A 24,010-nucleotide genomic window follows, 5' to 3' on the forward strand; every position below is an offset into this window, starting at 1 on the left:
TGATTAAAATTCAGCTCCGGCCCGACTGCAGCACTCCACAAAAGGAATATTCTACATAATTTCCGAAAATGCTTGTTTATCTGGTTTAAAAAGTGACCTTGTGTGATGTAACTAGTGTTCATTTAAAGCGCTGCAATACCTTCCGATAGGGTTCGCGCTAAATAAAAGTGCAGAAAAAACACAAGACAAATCGAACGCTTTAAAGCAAGAAAGGAACACCTCGGTGGGTGAATCACCCAGCTGGTGTCACAAGGCCCCCATAGGCAGAGCGGATATTTCTTGCCATCCCCACCTCTGCTCATTATCCAGAGGCTACCAGGCCTTACAGTAACACCTCGTCGCCCAGAATACCCTCGGCCCCCTCTCCAATCTCACACCTCAGCAAAGAGCCTTTGATCAGCATTAAACAGGCAAGTGCTCCCCCCTGGGGCGCTACCTCCGGGCATAAAACACATTATACACCACCTTGAGTGTACCCGTTCTTTGAGGTAGACAGTACCATATAGGAGAGGTGCAAAATAAGTGTATAATCTTGTTGTAAGCCTTTATTACTGCAGGACATAATCAGGGTTTCTTTGCTACAACAGCTTGAATTATATACAACACTACATTGGGCGCTAAAAACTGAGAAAAAAAAATCACATTGGAATGTTTAGAACCCAAACTGCTCAAATTTCCTCAAAACGTAACCATGAACAAATCAATTTACACTGGAAGAATACTGACGCATTTGCTGTGCTTAATACAAGCTTTAGTTTAATAAAAAAACTAAACTTAAAACCGGTTTGCCCATAGGCAATTAAAACAGAAGTGGAATGCATGCAGGGTGAACGAACTGCTCAACTTTGCGGAAAATTGTTCTTAAAGTCCACCAATGCAGTGTGCTAAAGTGTTTGGTCTTTCAGGGCAGTTTCTCAACTACTTTTCATCAGTGGTTGTTAAGTCCCCAGAGTAATCATTTGGGTCAGCAGCATCATCCGCATCTGCACTTTCTGCCTCCACATTATCTGCTCCTCATTTTCATCGTTTTCACCATCAATGTCCTCCTTTTCGTTTTGGTCATTGTCTTCATCATTCGCATCAGTTGTTTCCTCAACTACCGATTCTCCCGTTTGTTCAACGATTTCAAAGGGATTCTCACCCTAAAAGTAAACACAAGTTTTAAACCATCTTTAGCAAAATTCTCAAGAACAAATGCACACCAACTATTACAAAAGTAACAGCAAAAGTCTTGTGTACAGTGCAAGTAAAGAAATCAGATTTCAGATCACAAAAAAGCAGAAAGAATATATTATTAGAAAAGGCATCTTACAACGGAGAGAACATATGCAGGACTTCTAAATTTTAGAGTATGTCCAGACAGACCATAGGATGGAAAAATCCATGCCAGGTCTATGAACGCCCATGAGCTCCGAGGAGTCCTTGTACAGAGGGGGCGATGACTGGAATATTGAGGGTGGGCATCACATTTCCAAGAAATTCATTTCCTGCGAAACTACAATTTTTTGGGTGAAACTCAGTACGGAAGAAGTGTTATTTGCAAAGCTGAGGAAGGAGTACACAGATCTGAACATTCAATATGCAGTGTGAGCCCTGGTGGCAGGAAGGGTGCAAGTGCATCCACAGCATTACAGGCTGCAAGCTAATTGTTGATGGTAACTAACTTATCCGTTTGCAGCATGTGTACCTGTTTAATTTAATTAATGATTTTATTTAATGTGTATAGCGCTTGAATCACCCCCAGGGGGGTATCTCAGCGCTTGGAAGCACAGCATAGGTCATGGGTACTCACAAACGTTCTCTCAGGGGCCAAATTTACACTGTGGTTTGTGCCTGAGGGCCGCACCAGTGGGGTCAGTGGGGTGTAGTGTAGTTCCTATATTCCCAATAGGCTCTGAGCATTGGAATAATATCTTCAATAGTATAGACGTAGGACAGAGGGTAACTAGGTCTTCTACGGACTATATTAGACTTAAATTTTGTGTGCCAGCTAGCTCAGAGTTCACTAGAAACTTTCTCGAATAGGCGAGGAGGATTTTAACCTCCCTGGATAGACAAGAAGGGATTTAGTTTCTGACAACCATAGAACATGACAACTTTGCTCTCCCTGATCAAGAGTACATCTCTAGAGTCGTGTGAAAACAAAAGACAGCTATTTTACTCAGTCAATACGTGCATTCTTAGTTTCACCAGATTGTAGAGAAAAAAAGAGACGGGCGTTTTCAATAAAAGGTGTTATTTATTGATCAGTCTCTTTTCTCATACAAGAGAAATGAATCGCTACAATTGCAATACTTAGGGTTAAGTAGAATGCATATAGTAAAAGCAGGATTATAAAATACTGTAAAAGCATTGATATGGTTTCTTAGCCATATGATACTTTAAAATGGATAAAAGATATACATACATATATACATTGACTAATCGTCAATGGTGCTTCTAACTACGCCTACCCCGGTGTACCTGACCTAAGCCTAATACGTGGGAGGGAGTAAGTAAGTAGCAGTTTAAGTTAAGTTTGTTTTGCCAAGAATCTGACTCAAGAATTCTCTATACGGTTTTAGTCAGTTCAGTACCTGGGATTTAGAATGCTGGAGGGCTGGTATCTCTCTCTCAGGACTCGGTATCCCAGTCACCCACGAGGGCAAGCTGAAAACGCACCAGGACTTGACTGTTGGGTTGTTTAGGATACTTGTAGCAATGAGTACGCTCTCCCTTTTTATTTGTTCCTTGTAAGCCTGGAATTTTTTTTAGATAAATAAACGTTAATTTATACACATACTGCTAGTTCAACTACAATAACTTGGTTGGAACCTAGAAGAGAAGGCCTTCAATGTGGACAGAAACCCTTTAGAAACTACTCTGCCACCAGGGTGTGCCAGATAAGCGTTTAAAAAACACCAGGGACTCTTATTAGGGAATGACCCGCAATCTCGCTCCCTCCACAAGCAAGCAATCAAACCCCACCAAGCAGGCCGTGACCTGAAACCCTCAAGGGAAAAGAGCACAGCCAAGAGACAAGGCGAGCAGGACTCCAAGGCAGACTGCAAGGCAACGGGTTACACCGAGTCTGATTGAATGGTTTGAAAAACCTCTGGTAGATTTTCTGAAGACAAATAAAAAAACATTGTCATTTACAATGCAAATAGATCAAAGTCTCTCAAATGCGAGACCTTTGACGCACTCGTGCTTTAGCTGCAAACATCGTAAGATAAAGACAAGGAGGTGCAATTGCTTCAAAAGCAAAGCTATATAAAATAAGCATTTGCAATGCAATAGGTCTCGCAGCATTTAAGTTTGAGTTACTGGCATTGTAAATGACAATGCTTTGCATAAATTCTTTTTTGGTGTCCGTGTGTGCATGGCAGTGGTGGTGTGTGTGTGCATGGCAGTGGTGGTGCAGAGATGCAAATCAAAGCATCATGAAACAGCAGCCTCTGAATTTAATGGAATGTCGGCAGATAACAGAACATAGCCAGAGATGAACTGCCAGCAGTGTTTGGTCCACCAGCCATGTTTAGAGGCAATGTATTCAGGTTTACTCAAGAGAAGTGCCTTGTAGCTCACACAACACACTTCGAGGTGGATTATGAAATGGAGAGGGAACTCATGTAATTATTTCAAAGAAGGGCAAACAAGCTCACATTGTCTGTTGTTGGCGATTAGAAAAGCGACCGCGTAAGAGAAACTTTGACAGGTGTTAATGAGAACTGTGGGAGAGTAGTGTGGGGCCTCATTGGGCAAATGATAAGACAAGTTCCTGGAACGTGAACCACAAATGTTTAAGATGAAGGGCAAGCTTTATAATGTGCTTTAATGTAAGCTGGGACTCAGAAGTCTGTGCTCTTTTCTGGACATGCCCTTTGAAGGACACAGATTGGTCAATGAGAGAGCCGAAGGATTTGGAAAAAAATGAAATAGGGAGAAGAGGCCATCCAATTTCAAAGACATGCCCTTCACATTGACAAAGCCTTTATTTTGAGATACCCATAATTAATATTATAACCACCACACTGCCCAATTATTTCAACTATCAAACCAATGCCAAGGTGTTGGCGATGTGAAGGTCTGTAATTGTTAATGACGTGATGGATTGCACTGACATTCATATAGAGCCACTCTCACACAGACAGAGCGCCCCACACAGACAGAGCGCCCCACACAGACAGAGCGCCCCACACAGACAGAGCGCCCCACACAGACAGAGCGCCCCACACAGACAGAGCGCCCCACACAGACACAGCCACACACACACACACACAGACACACACACACAGACACAGCCACACACACACACACAGACACAGCCACACACACACACACAGACACAGCCACACACACACACACAGACACAGCCACACACACACACACAGACACAGCCACACACACACAGACACAGCCACACACACACAGACACAGCCACACACAGACACAGCCACACACAGACACAGCCACACACAGACACAGCCACACACAGACACAGCCACACACAGACACAGCCACACACAGACACAGCCACACACAGACACAGCCACACACACAGACACAGACACACACACAGACACAGCCACACACACACACAGACACAGCCACACACACACACAGACACAGCCACACACACACACACAGTCACAGCCACACACACACACACAGACACAGCCACAGCCACACACACACACACACACACACACAGACACAGCCACACACACACAGACACAGCCAGACACAGCCACACACACGCACACAGCCACACACACACAGACACAGCCACACACAGACACAGCCACACACACACACAGCCACACACACACACAGACACAGCCACACACACACACAGACACAGCCACACACACAGCCACAGCCACACACACAGCCACAGCCACACACACAGACACAGCCACACACACACAGCCACACCCACACACAGCCACACCCACACACACACACAGACACAGCCACACACACACAGCCACACACACAGCCACAGCCACACAGCCACAGCCACACAGCCACAGCCACAGCCACACACACACAGCCACACACACAGACACAGCCACACACACAGACACAGCCACACACACAGACACAGCCACACACACAGACACAGCCACACACACAGACACAGCCACACACACAGACACAGCCACACACACAGACACAGCCACACACACAGACACAGCCACACACACAGACACAGCCACACACACAGACACATCTTCTCACCTGCACAATGGAAAGGACAAAAATGCACACAGGCTTCGATCAAACACCTTCCAGATTAACTGCCCAGAATGCAGCAGCACGCACAGCTTCAGACCCAGCACTTACCCACCAAATACACTTCCGCCACAGAAGCAGCACTGGCTGATGAGACTAGCCAGCCACCAGGGTAAAACCAGACAGAGCAGATGTTCTGAAGTGGCCGCTACCCACAAGACAAGGAGGCCACCAATTTCCAGGACATGGCTCACCAAGACTAACTATTAGTCAGTCAAAGCTCTAGCCTGTAGAAGGGGCAATCCAAAAACCACTTGTAACCCAACCGTGTCCCCGTCCTCCCTCGCCCCAAAAGAATGTACAGTTAAATGAGATTGATAGGACACTTTGTTAGGCTGAAACAGGGCACATTAACTGTAATATCCAGACGCGGGTAGAAATCTAAGCTCGGAATCAGAAAGGGGGGCCCTGAACACTGCAGGGGGGCTGGGGAGTTCAGCAGTCAATTATACTCTGCCTTGAAAATAGTACTGTGCCAAAATGGCCTCTTACCCAGAGTGACTAGTACATGTCGCAACTCAGCGCCCATCACAGAGCCATTGGCTTCTTTGTCGAAGACCCTCAGCCCCTCCACAAAGTCATCGTAGGTACCCTAGTCCTTGTTCTTCGCAATTGTCTGCAGCATGGGCAAGAACTCGTCAAAGCCAATCATCTTGGTGTTAAGCTCTGGGAAGGAGAGAAGAGTTCAGAGGAGCAGTCACCGGCTGCAGCAGCGTGCCAGGCTGGCGAGTACACATTAACAGTGACAAACTTTAAACAATGTGATCGTCCAAGTTCCCCAAAACCCCCCTACCACCTCCAGTCAGGTTTTTGTCCCATCCCAGACTGCCAATGAATATTACTGATATGGTCCATCTATCAACTGTGAACGAGGCAGAGATCTCCAATTCAATGTGTGGCACAGGGTAAGAGCTGAGGGCAGAGGGGTAAGAGCTGAGGGGTAAGAGCTGAGGGCACAGGGGTAAGAGCTGAGGGCACAGGGGTAAGAGCTGAGGGCACAGGGGTAAGAGCTGAGGGCACAGGGGTAAGAGCTGAGGGCACAGGGGTAAGAGCTGAGGGCACAGGGGTAAGAGCTGAGGGCACAGGTGTAAGAGCTGAGGGCACAGGTGTAAGAGCTGAGGGCACAGGTGTAAGAGCTGAGGGCACAGGTAAGAGCTGAGGGCACAGGTAAGAGCTGATCTGCCACGATTGTCACATTTTATGTAATATCCTAAATCAGATACAAGCAACACGTTGCGTCCAAGTGAAAGGGGCCCATTAGACTCTAATGGAAGCCTAAGGTTTAGTAATAATAGCCAACTAGGATATAGTGAGCACTTCTGACTTGCCCCCTAGGTTCAATGCACCACAGACCTAATAAGCCCCTGGGTCTCATCGTAACAGACTTTGCACTCTGAAATACACCTTAAAATGTAGCTCCTTCAGATTCACCCAAGTTAATTTTCAACTGGGGGGTGCTCTGGTCCACGGATGAGTGGCGTGTGCTCAGATCCAGGGGTGAGTGGCGGGTGCTCTGGCCAGGGGTGCGTGGCGGGTGCTCTGGCCAGGGGTGCGTGGCGGGTGCTCTGGTTCAGGGGTGCGTGGCGGGTGCTCAGATCTAGGGGTGAGTGGGGGTACTCTGGTCCAGGGGTGAGAGGCGGGTGCTCAGGTCCAGGGGTGAGTGGCGGGTGCTCAGGTCCAGGGCTGAGTGGCGGGTGCTCAGGTCCAGGGCTGAGTGGCGGGTGCTCAGGTCCAGGGCTGAGTGGCGGGTGCTCAGGTCCAGGGCTGAGTGGCGGGTGCTCAGGTCCAGGGCTGAGTGGCGGGTGCTCAGGTCCAGGGCTGAGTGCGGGTGCTCAGGTCCAGGGCTGAGTGGCGGGTGCTCAGGTCCAGGGCTGAGTGGCGGGTGCTCAGGTCCAGGGCTGAGTGGCGGGTGCTCAGGTCCAGGGCTGAGTGGCGGGTGCTCAGGTCCAGGGCTGAGTGGCGGGTGCTCAGGTCCAGGGCTGAGTGGCGGGTGCTCAGGTCCAGGGGTGAGTAGCGGGTGCTCAGGTCCAGGGGTGAGTAGCGGGTGCTCAGGTCCAGGGGTGAGTAGCGGGTGCTCAGGTCCAGGGGTGAGTAGCGGGTGCTCAGGTCCAGGGGTGAGTAGCGGGTGCTCTGGTCCAGGGGTGAGAGGCGAAACCTAAAAAACAGAAGCTGTCTATCTAGAAACATACCTTTTTTGACCTCATTGCCATTTGATCCAGGTTTTCTCAATTTAGGTTTTTTGTCGACAAACGCCCCTCCAATGGGTTTATTAAGCGATTGCATCATCTTTCTTTTCATCCACCTTCCAGCAGGCCGACCAAATACCAGATTTGTCTGGTAGTCGACAACAATTCCAGGTCTCTGCATACCGCCATAATCCTGCAAATTGATAACATAAAATTAGCAGAGAGTATGCAGATAAGGCAAGTTACATGGTGTGCAAAAATGTGTTAACAGTTTTATAATAATGGCAGGCATAATCCAAGAACCAATGTTGGGTGGTCAAGGAATTCGTCGGCTAAGCAGCAATTGTTGCCATTCTGGTAGGTGTAGATACTTCTTGGCTACAATTCTGAAAACTGCAGTAAGGACACTGCTGTACAGGTTTTCATTTGCATTAGTGAGCTTGAGAAATAAAGAAGATAAAATGCTTATAAACATGTGTGTGGTTGTGTCTGGTTGCGCGTGTGGTGTGGTTGTGTGTGGTGTGGTTGTGTCTGAGAGAACCGGGAGTTAGAGAAGGAGGCGGGGTGAAAGAGAAAAGCAGATAAGCACAGTAAAAGAGAACAGGGAGTTAAAGAAGGAGGTGTGGTGGAAGAGAGCAGCAGATCAGCACGTGAGAAGAGAAGAGAACAGGGAGTTAGAGAAGGAGGCGATAGAGAGAGGGAGGGCGATAGAGAGAGGGAGGGAGGGCGATAGAGAGAGGGAGGGAGGGCGATAGAGAGAGGGAGGGAGGGCGATAGAGAGAGGGAGGGAGGGCGATAGAGAGAGAGAGGGAGGGCGATAGAGAGAGAGAGGGAGGGCGATAGAGAGAGGGAGGGAGGGCGATAGAGAGAGGGAGGGAGGGCGATAGAGAGAGGGAGGGAGGGCGATAGAGAGAGAGAGGGAGGGCGATAGAGAGAGAGAGGGAGGGCGATAGAGAGAGGGAGGGAGGGCGATAGAGAAAGGGAGGGAGGGCGATAGAGAGAGGGAGGGAGGGCGATAGAGAGAGAGAGGGAGGGCGATAGAGAGAGAGAGGGAGGGCGATAGAGAGAGAGAGGGAGGGCGATAGAGAGAGAGAGGGAGGGCGATAGAGAGAGAGAGGGAGGGCGATAGAGAGAGAGAGGGAGGGCGATAGAGAGAGAGAGGGAGGGCGATAGAGAGAGAGGGAGGGCGATAGAGAGAGAGAGGGAGGGCGATAGAGAGAGAGAGGGAGGGCGATAGAGAGAGAGAGGGAGGGCGATAGAGAGAGAGAGGGAGGGCGATAGAGAGAGAGAGGGAGGGCGATAGAGAGAGAGAGGGAGGGCGATAGAGAGAGAGAGGGAGGGCGATAGAGAGAGAGAGGGCGATAGAGAGAGAGAGGGAGGGCGATAGAGAGAGAGAGGGAGGGCGATAGAGAGAGAGAGGGAGGGCGATAGAGAGAGAGAGGGAGGGCGATAGAGAGAGAGAGGGAGGGCGATAGAGGGAGGGAGGGCGATAGAGAGAGGGCGATAGAGAGAGGGCGATAGAGAGAGGGCGATAGAGAGAGGGCGATAGAGAGAGGGCGATAGAGAGAGGGCGATAGAGAGAGGGAGAGAGGGCGATAGAGAGAGGGAGAGAGGGCGATAGAGAGAGGGAGAGAGGGCGATAGAGAGAGGGCGATAGAGAGAGGGAGAGAGAGAGGGCGATAGAGAGAGGGAGAGAGGGCGATAGAGAGAGGGAGAGAGGGCGATAGAGAGAGGGAGAGAGGGCGATAGAGAGAGGGAGAGAGAGAGGGCGATAGAGAGAGGGAGAGAGAGAGGGCGATAGAGGGAGAGAGGGCGATAGAGAGAGCGATAGAGGGAGAGAGGGCGATAGAGAGAGAGAGGGTGATAGAGAGAGAGAGAGAGAGGGCGATAGAGAGAGAGAGAGGGCGATAGAGAGAGAGAGAGGGCGATAGAGAGAGAGAGAGGGCGATAGAGAGAGAGAGAGAGAGGGCGATAGAGAGAGAGAGAGAGAGGGCGATAGAGAGAGAGAGAGAGGGCGATAGAGAGAGAGAGAGGGCGATAGAGAGAGAGAGAGGGCGATAGAGAGAGAGAGAGGGCGATAGAGAGAGAGAGAGGGCGATAGAGAGAGAGAGAGGGGGCGATAGAGAGAGAGAGAGGGGGCGATAGAGAGAGAGAGAGAGGGCGATAGAGAGAGAGAGAGAGGGCGATAGAGAGAGAGAGAGAGGGCGATAGAGAGAGAGAGGGGGCGATAGAGAGAGAGAGAGAGAGAGGGCGATAGAGAGAGAGAGAGGGCGATAGAGAGAGAGAGGGCGATAGAGAGAGAGAGAGAGGGCGATAGAGAGAGAGAGAGGGCGATAGAGAGAGAGGGCGATAGAGAGACCCCCAATTCTACTACTCTCTTGTAGCCCAACAAACAAATCATCAGAAAATGAAGCAGAGTTGAGGGGCATGCCAGGTAGAGATCCATGCCACACAAGCGTCCGGTGGGGATGTATGGCATAATTACAGCACCAGGACTCCTCAGCGACCTATCATATTCAGAACACTGGTACTCACAACAGCAAGGAGGTAGGGAGACGGTGGGACGGTAACTACTTCACACAAGTCTGTCTTCGTTTTGAACAAGAGATCGGCTTCTTTTTAGACAAGCAACCATCCTCAACTTGTCCCAAGTACAATATCACTCCTAATTGGAGTCCAAGGAGAAATAAAGTTGGTTGTGTCTCGGTTGCAAATTCGCAACCTTGACCGCCCCCCAAACTTGGGGGCTTATTTACAAGCCCCTTGCGCCACTTTTGCGTCATTTTTAACATAGGAAAAGTGACGCAAAAGTGGCGCAAGGGGCTTTTAAATCTGTCCCTTGGTATTTAAGTCACCTGCACTTCTGTTGAACGTTGTAATACCTAAGAAAGGAATTCTACTCTAATATGAATTAAAATCTCCAGAGCTGATGCCGCAGCCATTCCTTTGAAGGGGAGGCTGAGGTCAGTCAGGAGAGCTGCTGGTTGCGCCCGGTGCCGCCTGCACAGCCAGTGACCGTAGCCGGTGCGTCGGACCCTGGCTCCCCGCTTCCCACAGGCCCCTCCCGGCGCGGCGCCGCTGCACTCACCGGTGTCCAGACGCACTACCTGGGGCAGCCGCCAGCCTGTAGGAGCTGATGAGCTGGTCCAGGGGCAGCGAGGCCGAACTCCAGTGCACCTCCTTGAGCGGGGGCACGGCGGCGGCGGGCTCCATGCTCACGGGCGGGGGTCGGCGGAGAGGTGGCGGCAGCCCCGGGCTCCCCCGTCAGCCGCAGCGGGACATGCTGCTGCTGCCGCCGGTCAAAGCAGGGTCGCCTCAGGCTCACGGGCGGGGGTCGGCGGAGAGGTGGCGGCAGCCCCGGGCTCCCCCGTCAGCCGCAGCGGGACATGCTGCTGCTGCTGCCGCCGGTCAAAGCAGGGTCGCCTCAGGCGCGTCCGCCCGCAGCGCTGCCCCTCTGCCGCCGAGGCTGCCTCTGGTAGGAAGCGCCATCGCAGCGCCTGCCAGAACTGACTAATCACAGCGGCGGAGGAGCTCGCGCGCGCGACGGGCAACGTAGAACTGGCCCCACCCACACTTGCGTAAATGTGTGCACAAACAGGGGGTACAGTCCCTGATGGGCGGGGTAGTGAGACGTCATGAAAATTAAAATGCGCATGCGCACCATTAGTGCGCATGCGCACAACGATGAGGGGACACTGCCACATGGGGGACAGTGGATTATAGAACACCGGCACTGACTGTCTGCCGAGGCCGTTGCGGCCGCGGCGGCCTCTGTGACTGTAGGGCGGAGGCGGCACTCTGTATCATGATCATCATCACAGTCACTTCACTTTCCCAGCCAGCCATCTGAAGTAAAGTTAGCACTAGCCAGCACCTGAGCACAGACAATTTCTTATGGGGCAATGCATGGCATTATAAATAAATAAATACTGTAAACTTGCGGCTGCGGTATTGGTAACGGTTCGAAAATCAACAATGTGACAATTGTCCTGACTTGCCCCCCCCCCTCTGCCTCGCTCACTTTTCCTCCAGGGCCGTAAATCCATTGGTAGCGTGCGTGGCACGCGCGAGCGCAACCAATGACGGCCCTGTAAGAAAATTTTTGGCCAGCCCTCGCCGCACCGTAGCAGTGTGACGCGTTACGCGCTCACTGCCCCTCGTCGTGTCGAGGAGTCGGAGGAGTGCGTGGAGACCATTCTCTTCTTCTTGCCTGGCCTGGCTGCGCACTTGACGAAACAACTATAAAATAATTCATTTCAAGGTGAGCTGGTGTGACTATCCGTCCAATGACCAATTATCATTGCACCCGATGGCACCAAGAAGAAGGTGTGCGTGTGCCTTACATGCCTTCCAGGCAGTCTGTGTGTGCACCGTGCACGTTGGTGAATATGAAAGTGTGCCTGGCATAGGGAGTTTTTTCGGGCTGTTACTGTAACCGTTTCTCCACTCCAAAGGTACATCACACTCCGTTTAATTCCAACGCTGCTAATTAATTAAAAGGTACCTTTGGAGCGACCCGCTCTGACTGGATTGTGCATTCTGTTACTGTACCACGAGGTGTTGAAACCCCCCTTCAGAGGGCGCGTGCCGTGCCGCTCCACCAGGGCATGCCCTAATAATAGGCGCCTCACCAGGGAACTGCAGGACGCAGCCCAGCCAAGCCCAGCCTCGTTCTGGTGGTGCCTGCTACCTGTTCGCTGCTGGCAGCCATATATGGCTCCTTTGGGCTTGGTCCACTTCCAGCCCAGCTGTATTGTGAATTCCTCAACTTAGCTCTGGGAAGCAAAGACACCACAGGTCTCCTCTCACCTCAGAGCGCAAGCATGTTGTCATATTGCACTGACTGGAGTTACGGAGTCCATGGGTCAGGGAGGGGCCAATCAGCTGGCCTCATTGGCTGCAGCACCTCTTCTGATATCTTTTAGGCATTTGCTCAGTCAGTGTAGTGCATACTCAGAAAACAATATTGTTTTCTCTCAGTACTGATGAAATCCCGCCCATGAATATTTGTTAATTTGACTTGTGCAGCAGCGCAGACTGTTACTCTGATATACGTTTGGTACACCTGCTCCGAAACACTTACACTTTAGAAACATAATGAGGAGACATCACTTTGAGGCGCACACAGTGGGAACTTACCTGTGGCTTTCCTCATAAACCATCCTGTTTAACAGCGTATTTAAACACAATCCAGGACTAAAACAGGCAATCAGTTGAGGGCTCCAGTGTAGCACATAGTTGTTGAGCGACCAGGAAAGTGTGCGCCCTCCTACCTTATAATGATAGTGATCTCACACGTCTAAAGAGACCCTGAGCTACCTTTAAATGTGAGCTCCCTTCTTGGAGTCACTGTATCGTGAGCTGGCAGTTATATTGCATTAACTCCTATTTCAGCTGCGTCAAAACTCCCTGCTAGGGGGATAACTTGCCCCTGCCGGGGCATCCAGACAGAAGGCTGCTTGGAGCTCCGTTCCACAGAGTAGTTATAGGGAGAAATCCTGCTTAGCAAATTTTTTGTGCCAGCTCCCTCCTACCTTCCATAAGTTCCCTCTCTTACCTTAGAGGAACACCACTGGGTTTAACTGTCGCCCTCAAAGACATATGCCCGCATAGCAAAAGTGCCCTTTTTCAAGCTAAGAACCTCCCAAACTCCCTTCTAAGGTGAAATACTCCTCTCTCTATAAAATGGACTCTTTCCTAGTTCCCTTTAAATGTGAGTTCCCTCCTAACTCTGTCGTTTCCATGTCCTCTTCCTGAGCATAGTTTCTGTCATACAAGGTCTCCCCCAGCTCCCCTCTGAGGTGAATCTAGGGATCAAGTGATCTTCCATGCTGCCTCATTACAGCGTTCTTCTTCCTAGATCCCGCCAAAAACGAGCTTTCTTCAAGGGCCATTTTGAGATGAACTCCCACAGGCCAGTCCATGTCTCCCCTTCACACTTCAACGGACGGGTGCACCCCTCGTCAGCTGCACTGGGGGGCAGGAGGGGCAAGGACACTCTTACTTACCTGTTCCAACAAGCACCCAGACTCGTTTTGCACTCTGCCGTTAGTTAGATTTTGGATCTATGTGCACTTCTTAAACCCATGTTACTGGCTGCAGAATTCCCCTTGGACAACCTGCAAGGAAAAACGACATTAAATAAATGATAGTGACACTATTGCATGCGTGTGCAAGCCATGTTGCCAAGTTGAGTACCAGCCACTGCTGCTTGGTTTTGCCAAGTCCTGTTGAGGTGGGAGACTGGTGGCTTCCACGTCGCTTCGGCAGCAGCAAGACCTGGTTTGCTGGTTGTAGTGGTGGCGTTGTAAGGGTGAGGGATGCATTAATGTTGTGCTAGTTTAGTTGGGGCTACTCATTTTCGTAGATTCTTGGATTTCAGGGAGGATGAATGGAGGCTTCCAGTTTGGTAATCAGACCTCCGGTGGTTGCTGGAGGCTTGGCCCCAGAGTTTTTCCTACTCAAGTGTGGTTTGAGTGACTGTTCAGTTCTCAAGACCTCGCCCCGGCTCGACTGTCTGATTGTTCTGGTTCGGCCCTTGTTCCAGGGCCTCGTGTGCGGATTTGCAGTGCTTGTCTCTGGTGACTGTGGGGCTTCTGGCAGTAGAGGGACAGAGCTCAGCTTTGTAATCCAATCCAACAGAAGGAAAACGACCTTTTCTTATGACGAGTTAGAGAGTGTCAGCGTTTGCTAACATAAGGGCTCGAAGTGCCTGAGTGATAGATACACCTGTAACCTGCTGCATTTTCTGTGTGTCCTGTCTTATGGTAACACACAGAAGCATCACACAATCACACACTCTCATGGTTATAGTAGATTACAAGAGCTTGAATACTAATGTGATAGTTAACAGATAGTTAGGGAGAGAACCAATGGTCTATTAGTTACTTTAGTTTTAGAGAGGGGTGATACAGAACTAATTTTGCAACAACCCCTATAAACGAACGCTGTGAAGTATGTGATACTTTTCTGGTGAAGGTTCTTCTAGAAAAATAAACCAGGGCATGAGTTTTCAAGGAAGACTCAGTCTCAGAATTAATAAAGTTCTTCTCATAAGGGTCATTAAATGCTTGATATTAACTTACACTGGGATCAGTAGTTGCATGAAACATTTCCAATATCCTGGTAGCACCAGTCATCCAAAAGTATTTTGTGTTCTTTTAAAGCTCGCTTGTGTATGTACATGTGCTGCCAGTATTGATACCCTGGGATGGTTTGTAATTTGACCTGTTATCATCCTTCCTCAGTTGTGCAGTGTTGGACCGTTACTTCACCGGGTGGCAGTGTGATGCTCGGGCTCAGTGGTGGACTTTCCTGGAAGTTAGTGGAGTGGTGGGGTAGGTGTGTGGTACTCTGAGCTGGGAGTCAGGTGGCAGTGTAACAGGGATAGTGTGGTTGTCAGAGGTGAAGTGGTTGTAATGTGAGGGGGTGCTGCTGCTTGTGATATGACAAGGTAATAGAAAGAGATTATGTAGTGGAGTGATGGGAAATCGTAGTTTGGTAGTGACAGGGGGTAATGTGGGTCTCTCAGGTGGTATTTCTATGGTATTGGTGATAGCCCTGTGATGGAATAGAGGAATGTGGTATTGTTAGACCAGTTTTACTGCAGTCGGGGTTAGCAGGGCATTTATTTTGCGACTGTGCCATGCTGTAATGTGGTTGGATTATATTGTTGCCAAGTTTCCTGTCTCCGCGCCAGAAAAGGGCTTAGAGTGATGGAGTTCTGTGCATTATAATTTTGAAATACTTTAGCCTGAGTTAATCCTTGGCAAAGGGAGCTATAGGTATTACTAATAGTACAGGCTTTGTGTGCTGGGTTGGTGCGCTTTTTATTTTGCACAGATAATTATTTAGGATGTTAGACGACCACCAATACAAGGCAGTCTCTCGCACTCATTCAAAAGTCTGATGGAAGGCACTGCTCATGTTGATTTTGTGAATGGGTGTTCTTCGGCTCTGATTGACAGTGTGAAACGTGTCTGACTGAACGTGGCGTATGTGGCTGCTCAAAGAACAAAATAGATTGATGCATATGCCTTTTTATATATCACACTTTTTGTCAACAATATCTGATGGCAACGAATCTTCAGTCGCCAAAGAGAAAGACATATTTTGCGCACCTCTTTCTCTGGCTCTTTAGTGACTCTGATGTTGATGGATGCTGTCTTTTTTGAAAGTCTGCGATGGGATGGGTGGGTTTCGGTTCATGTGTCATCGCTATCGCCCTTGGCTCTTTTGTCCATTAGCTCTGATGCCCAGTATGGATGTTAAATCTCCGTGGCTGAGCCACTGACACATGACCTGAGGACATATGAATTTCCAAGAACAATGATGTTACTAGGGGTTTAACATATAGATGCACTGAGCAGGAAGCTTAGTTTTAGTTTTTTATTTATTTACAAAGGGGTTATCCTAGAGCTGCAGTGCCAGGTGCGTTAAGTTGTATGCGAGAGGAGCGAGCGCGGCGCGCAGCATTGATGACATTGATTAATTACACACACTGTGGAGACATTTTAGATTCAATGTATGCGGCGGGTCGCATAGTGTGCTCAGTAGCTCCAGAAGTTAGTTACAATGATGGACAGCCCTACAAATGTTTTACTGTTGTTTCTAGAGCATTATTTTGCACAAAAGACCGCCAAAATTTAAAAAGGACATCTAGTTTCCATGATGTAAATGCTTGTTCTACTCTCAATGAAGAGTCACTCAAAGTGCGACTAATTGTACATTAGAATGCCACGCATAACACACGCATGGACAAGTCACTCACAGATGATACACAGTAGGAAGCGTTCTACTGTGTACATTGTTGTTTTGAGTAGTTCCAACATCAGTTGGTAAAGAGCAGCCTCAAAGTGCATAGCTGCCAAGCTTTCAGATTGCTAGGTGTGATATTTTCATAATTTTATTGTAATCATGAGTCCGCCGCCACAGACATTTGCAACAGTTTTAGTCCTTTTAGAGTGTCTCATTGCTGATTGTTCAAATGGGTGCATGTAACTTGCATGATCGAGGTAACTGTTAGCAGCAATACTATGTGTCTCTCCTCGGACATCTTTCAAGTGCTCACCGTCCTTTTTCCCCAGCACCCTCTCACCCCCCCCCCCCCCAAGGGGCGGCAATCTGAGGGGTAGCCCCGGGCCCCACAAGCTCTAGCTATGCCCCTGGGTGAATGCTGTGTTAATATTTGCATGAGAAATATGATCCCTCGTCCCATTTGTATATTGTTTTAATTAATTTACCTTGTTACGTCTTTTTTTGCAAAGAAAGCATTTCTTTGTCTTTTCCTTCCACTGATTTTCAGTGCCAGTTTAATTTCTTAGCTATCTTCTTCCAGCAGTGTTAAATTATTTTAACACTTGAAGAGTGTTCTTCGATCTAGAGTTTTAAGGGGCACATTTTACTTGTGTCATGCAACGTTGCACAGCAATGGAACGGTGCATGAAAAGAAGAAAGAAGAAATGCCATGGCAAAAAAAAGATATTTCTCCTTATTATGCCTCTGTCGGGTAGGTGAACCATTTTGATGCAAACTCAGGTTTACATTACTCTGTAAATCTGGGGTTGTGCCAAAATTCATGGGTGGTTGCAAGGAAACGCCATGCTCCACCCATGTAATGCCTACCCAATGCATAGTATTGCAAGGCAGCACTATGCGCTGCATTACTTTGTATTTACTAAACCATGCAATGCCATGGAAAGTGGCTTTGCGTGGTTTAATAAATGCCAAAAATACTTTGCCTCAGGGCTGCTCCACAGAAGTGACGCAAACCCGACACAAAATCATTGTAAATCTGACACTATTTTGATGTGGATGTTTTAGCTCTCTTAATGAACCACTTGATGAACTGGCCCTAGCAATTCCATCCATTCAACATACATGGTCATGTTGTGAATGCAGGCAAAAAGGAGCAGATGCAAACATACAAAGTGGAGACCAGTTAGAAGGGATCTGGGAAGTAAATGGAAGGGGCAACAGTTTGAACATAGTGGTATAGAAACGCATGGACACTGCAGTTAATTTCCCAAAAGATCAACAAGACTGGCACTGCCGATTGATCAGTATTATAACTGTGATTATCTCTTCAGTCACAGGTACGTTTAGGTGCACAGTCGTTCTTAATACATGCACTCTGGCACTTATCTTTGAATACATGCATCCACTCTTCTGACCATTTATTCTTTTGTGCATTCACCACTCATCCATTTCCAATAAAACACACATATGCACGCACACCCAAATACACACACACGCACACACACACACACACACAACAATGAAAAGCAAGGAAAATTAAATGAAAAAATGCCCTTTGAAATGTGGCAGGCATATGCTGGCGATAACAAATAAGTAAAAAATAAAACATATCAGTGGGCAGCTATCTTGGAATAGTATTGTGCATATTGTATATATAGCATAATACAATCCATTTTGAAAGGCCTATTTGCTTTGAGATGTATCAGTCATACTACATTTGTCATGACTTTTCATAATAAGCAGATCTCTGGAATCCAGCATAACTTTTCTAAATGAACTAATCAGCCCTATAGCCTTCCACATTGGCCAGACACCATAACCAAGTTAAGCCTATTGTATGGGGCATACGTTTTTCCAAAAGGCAAACTTTACCTGTGTCATACAGACACAAATATGTAACAAATTACGTTTGGCAAAGCAATATACGGTCCCTCCCAAGAAGATCTAATCAGAAATATCACAGTCAAAGTTTTCGACTTCGAGACTAGTGAGAGAGAGCAACTGATATAAACAATCTAACCTACTACATTAGTCTTTAAGATTCCTTGTAACTACAGGTTTCAACACAGTGTAACAATACTCAGCCTTTGAAGGTTATTTCCTGTAACATGTGCTTTTCACACTAAATAAGTTAGACTAGCTGTTTGTGTAACCAAAGCAAGCCCATAGACTTTATTGCTGCTTTTTCACCATAACCAATGCAAGCTTACTGCACTGAGCATAAGCATTCTTACAAGGCAACCGTCAAAAATGTAGTCATAAAATTACAGCTGCATGCAAAGCTAAAGTTGACAAAACAATATACAACCCTGCTGAGTGACCTGACAAGGACTAAAGCTACTCATATCGTCTGCCCCCAGGATTAGTCACAAGGGTTCCCAAACACCAAAATCGTTTCCTACGGTAGTAATCCATGGACTTTAATGTAAGTGTGGGTGGTGAACTCCGCTCCGCTTCAGGAGTTTGCGGAGTCTTCCGCACTCTGCGTTACGTGGAGCTCCGAAAAACTAGCAGAGTTTTTTTTCTTGCTCACGCTCGTCAAGTTGACGAGAGCGAGCAAGAAAAATCCAACTCCTGGCGACATTTTTCCTCTTTTGCGATCGCCAAAATCAAGCTGGCGACTGTGAACGTGGAAAATTAACCTCCTGGGGAGATTTTTCAATGCGGGCAGTCGGATTTCTAATTGCGACTTGCCACGTATGGTCGAGACTGGGCCAAACAATGGTTAAAACAGTGCAAATTGTCTAGCCCAAAGGTTTATCGGAGGGGATGATCAACACCAAAACTCTTGACTAGTATGGTAATCTGTAACATTTAATGTAGCAAAAAATACCTGTCTGCAGGTTTTAAGACAGAGTAATGATAATCTACCCTCTGGGCCTATTGACACTACCATATGCTTTTAACAATAAGTAGGTCGGGACTACTGTCTTTGCCTTAAATTTTCATAATGAAGAGATCAGACCAATAACATACCGCATACCTTTTCCTAAAGACCCCCGGGGCCTTTGTCCTTAATTACTGGCGTGTCACTATACCCAACTGAGGACTACTGCACTGAACGTAAGCTTTACACAATGGCAACTGTAAAAAATGGGGTTCCTGGTTGAGGAAGATGAAACCCTACTCAATCAGCAACCACAATCCTCATCAGGGGAGGCACATGCAGACCATAAATCAACCTGTACTCAAGAGCTTGGCAAAGAGCAGTAAGGCTTAACTTAGAGGTAATGTATAATGTACTTATGCAGCATTTCAAACCGTAATGAAGTGAAAAGACCAAACAAGAAAAATCCACACCAATGTAGAAAAATAGAGCAACGTTTTATAAATAAATCACAATCAAAACAACAAAAATCTAATCAATAGAGCTGGAGATATGCAATTTTATAGATTTAAGTGAAAATAGTGGCCAAAAAAGCCAGCAGTGACACTGACGGCTATGTAGTTGTGCAAGACTGGAAGAAAGTCACAGGTTCGGGCTGACTCCGATGTAGCGTGTGTTAGATATAGGGACCAGATTAGTTCTGCTTAGAAGTTAAATTCTCAGTTCAGCACAAGGAGTCCTGTTCACAGTGGAGGGGGCCGCGAGGAGCAGAGAAGTCTCACAGACAGTCGTCGATGTAGCTGGAAGAGCTCAGGTGGCATCGTGGAAGAGTTGGCTTGACAGAACTTCACGATGGCGGACTGTGCGAGTGACAAGGTTTTGGAACAAACAGGCCTGTTCATGGTTGCGAAGAGTCCAAAAACTTAAATTCAGGCTCTATGAGTCCACACCAAGAGTCCTTGACCTGTGGGGCATCACTTGGGTATCGAGGTATTACTCCAGCTGGCCCAGGTGCTAATTCAGGTGGTTGTGAGCCTGTTATGTCCCTTTGGGTCCTCTGAACAGGAGACCAGTGGAGTAGCCCTTGGATTCACTCTGGGAGTACTGGGTGCAGGTCCAAGGGCAGCAGGGCAACAATCCAGAAAGACAGCAGTTCATCAAGTTAGTAGTCCAGTAGGGTAGTAGTCCATCTGAATGTCCTTTCCTTCTTTCTGACAGAATCTACACAGGTCCAAACATTGGTGACTGAGGTCCAATATTTATACTAAGTGCCTCCTTTGACCTGGTAGAAGCTTCTAGGGGATTCTCTTTGAAGTGCCCAGCTTTTCCACCCCCCTGCCTTGGCTACAGACTAACTAAAAGGGGTTTGCAGCCCTTTGTGTGGTGGCAGGACACAGTCTATTCAAGTGTCAGAATGGCTGTGTATAGCTCCTCCCTCCCATCCTGGCAGTGATGGCCTATCCAGATACACCTAAGCTCTCTATTGTGTGTGGCTGTCTTTGAGAACTGCCAATTACAGCAAGTCATCTGACGCAGGCTGCAGGCACCAAATGGCTAAGGCAGAAAAGTTTCAACTTTCTAAAAGTGACATTTTCAAATAGTAATCCAAGATCTGACTTTAACATAGGAGACCATTTTTCATTACAATGGCAAATACACCACACATGAACTGGTTACCGATTCCCATTTCAAAGCAGCAGCTTATTAAAGGTAATAAGGTAACTCCAATGTTATCCTATGAGAGAGGTAGGCCTTGTAGTAATGAAAAACACATTTAGGAGTTTTCATCTCAGGACATGTAAAACATAAAAGTACATGTCCAACATTTTAAATATACTGTACCCTGTCCTCTGTGCTCACCAGGAACTACCCTAGGGGTGATGTATATGTATTAAAAAGGATGTTTCGGGCCTGGGGAAAAGTAATTTGGCAGTTCAAAATAGCAGTTTAAAACTGCACACACAGGTTGAAATAGCAGGCCTGAACATTTTTTAAAGGGCTACTTAAGTGGGTGGAACGATCAGATCTGTGCTACAGGCTCACTAGTAAAATTTAATTTAAAGACCCTGAGTACATGTAGTACCACTCTGCTAGGGACTTATAAGTAAAGTAAATAGGCCAATTGGGATGTATGACATTACAACGCATGCTTTTACCACGCATGCTTTTACATCGCAGTTTTCACAACGCATACCATTACAACGCATAGCGCTTTGGGGTGCTGGATAGTGAATAGTTTAATTTACTATTCCAACTCCAGTCCCCGTGGATGGTAGGGAAGGTGTTGTATAGTAAATTAAATCTATTCCCTATCCTAGAGCGCCCCCCAGCGCAATGCGTTGTAATGGTTTGCGTTGTAAAAGTTGCGATGTACAAGCACTGCGTGGTAAAAGTTGCATTGTAAAGGATGTTTCCCGGCCAATTGGGTATGCACCAGTTCTACCATGTTTGGAGGAGAGAGCAGAAGCATTTTAGCATTTGTTAGTAGTGGTAAGATGTGCAGAGTCCTAAGGCAAACAAAAAGAGATTCTGCAATAATGAGGAGGAAGAAAGCAGACATTCTGGGATGACCCTAAAGTAAAAAAGGCCAAGTACAACAGCAACCTTAAATGAAACAGTGATCACATTACATATATGTACAAAAATAATGTTATACAGTACCTTATAAAAGGGCCTAACAAAGATTATTTTCTCATTCTAATCTGCGTGCAAGCATGTAACACAATATCTGAAATGCCTGTCTAAAGATTTAAATACAGTGTAATAAATATTTTTTGGGACAATTTAACTGAGCCCCTCACGGCGAATGGCAGCTAAATGCCTGGTGGTTCAAGGATTAACAATTCTTAGACTAGCTCCTTGAAGCCACCACCAAGCACTTTAATCTAAACACCTACTCTGTCTTGTCACCTGCCACTAACTGGTAGCGTCCACAGTAGTGATCTGAGGGAAAGCATTCTCTTGGGCCCAAGGAAAAGAAGGATTCCATATAGCAGAGATACATAATGCAGGAAATGTTTCTGCAGAATGGCTCATCTAGTCTCCCCAACACAGAGCAGGCACAACGTTCCCTCCTCCAGCTAGGGGTTAAAGCAAAAATTAATGAACACAGTGAAAACTGCATGGATTCTTTCCCAGTACTGTGTCTATGAACAAAGCAACTAAACAGGGAAGTTTTTGTATTAGATGGCAGAGACATCTCCTCCAGATTTACTCCCTTGATCCGTATTGATCCTAATGAACCCATCACTAATTCCTGTGACATTGCCTCCGTCGCCTTTGCCAAGTACTATGCGCAACTCTACCAAGCACGCCCCCCTCCTCCAACTGAAGAGTCAAATCCAGTTATCAAGGTTATTCTATTGTAAACCCTCTATGCAGCAGAGAGTGCAGAAATAAATTCCTCTCTCATGGTTGAAGAGAAACTGGCCGGCATAGCCGCATCCCCCAAAAGGAAATCCCATGGTACGAGCCGTATAACAATGGAGTTACTTAAGGGATATGCTCCCATGGTAGGGCCACACCTCCTCCAGGTTGCAGCCAATAAGGGCCCCAGTGCAGCAGACCTCCAGTTGGTCACAATAACTGCAATTCATAAACCACAGACACCTGCTGGCTTCTGCTCCTCATATAGAAGAGAATGGTATTTCTGATCAACGCCAAACTGAAAATATTGCCTAAGGTCCTGACTACCCATCTGTCACCTAAAATCCAAGCAGATTTAAATGAATTTACTCCTAGTGAAAGAACCAGACATTTTTTAAGACGTGTGCAGCTGACTCTAGAGAAAAAAATGACCTGGTGGCCTCAGCAGCCATTGCCCTACATGCTTTTGAAATTGCCTTTAATACCATCCACTGGTCATTTTTAATGTCATTACTACACAAATTGAATTTTGCCTCGCTCTTTCTGGCACACATCACTGCTTTATATGTGGTCCTTGACTGCAAGTCAAGATAGACGGGTGCTCTCTGACCCATTTAGCATACAAAGAAGTACTCAACTGGTCTGCCCCTTGCCCAGTCTTCTTCACTACGAAAGTAGAGCTGTTGGTAGTATGGATGTGCACCAATACACAATTTAGAGGATTCAGCCGGCCAGATGGATTTAAAGACAGAATATCCCAATGTGTGGATGATTTCTTACAGTACACTCAACAGCCAGAGAACACCCTGCCCTGTCTGCTGGATATCCTGCCCATATATGGTGAAGTATCCGGTCTTTCTGCAAATTGGCATAAATCCACTTACATACAAATACAGAGAACCAGACCGCCAGACACCCTATGGGTTCCGATGGAAATGGGGAAAAATCAATTCTTCTGGGAATTGCAGTTACCTACAGGCAGATACAGCATGTGGCCGGAACATAGCCTTTTTTGTACATAGTTTTGCAACATAGTCATAAACATATTGCTATTTGGTCAAGCCACGGCTTGCACTGATGGGCCCATAGCTCTGTATAAAATGATTATGCCTCCCTGCTACTTGTCCTTGTTACTAAACTACCCGTATGCCCTTCCTCACTCTCAGAACTTCAAACCCTAGTTACCAGTTATATATGGGGAGGGGGGGGGAGGTTCCTAGAGTCCCATATGCCAATGGCACTATGTCTGCATTTGAAGGGAGACTAGGCATCCCGATCTTTCACTCTACTACTAGGCCACATATTTAATCAATATAGCTGGATGGCTTTTTATGGACAGGCCAGACCTTAGTTTTCAACCCAAGCTAATAACTATAGACCAATGCGGTGTCCTGAACCTCCTCTATGGTAATCTCCCTCGCACTCACTCTCACAGATAACCTGGCTTCTATTGTACTGCTGGCAGGAGGCATTGAGATATATTAAATAGTTTAATAAGCTGACTAGCCTAACGCCGTAATGGCACGAACCCAGTTAAAACATGTATTCCAACTACCTGGCTTTAGGAACTAGGATCTTATTGGCCTTTCTTAACTGG

The 24,010-nt window shown here is 47.3% G+C and overlaps 1 long non-coding RNA gene across 1 annotated transcript; it reads right to left on the reverse strand.

The window, feature by feature from the left end:
- Window positions 1-519: 519 nt before the first annotated feature.
- On the reverse strand, window positions 520-6,256 carry LOC144825060 (uncharacterized). Its single transcript, XR_013609252.1, has 2 exons — window positions 5,770-6,256; window positions 520-1,142 (listed from the first exon to the last, which is right to left on the reverse strand). It is a non-coding gene; the product is annotated as an uncharacterized LOC144825060 (long non-coding RNA).
- Between the last annotated feature and the right edge of the window lie 17,754 nt (window positions 6,257-24,010).

The sequence above is a fragment of the Lissotriton helveticus genome, chromosome 3_1 (assembly GCF_964261635.1).
Source record: "Lissotriton helveticus chromosome 3_1, aLisHel1.1, whole genome shotgun sequence".
Taxonomy (NCBI): Eukaryota; Metazoa; Chordata; class Amphibia; order Caudata; family Salamandridae; genus Lissotriton; species Lissotriton helveticus.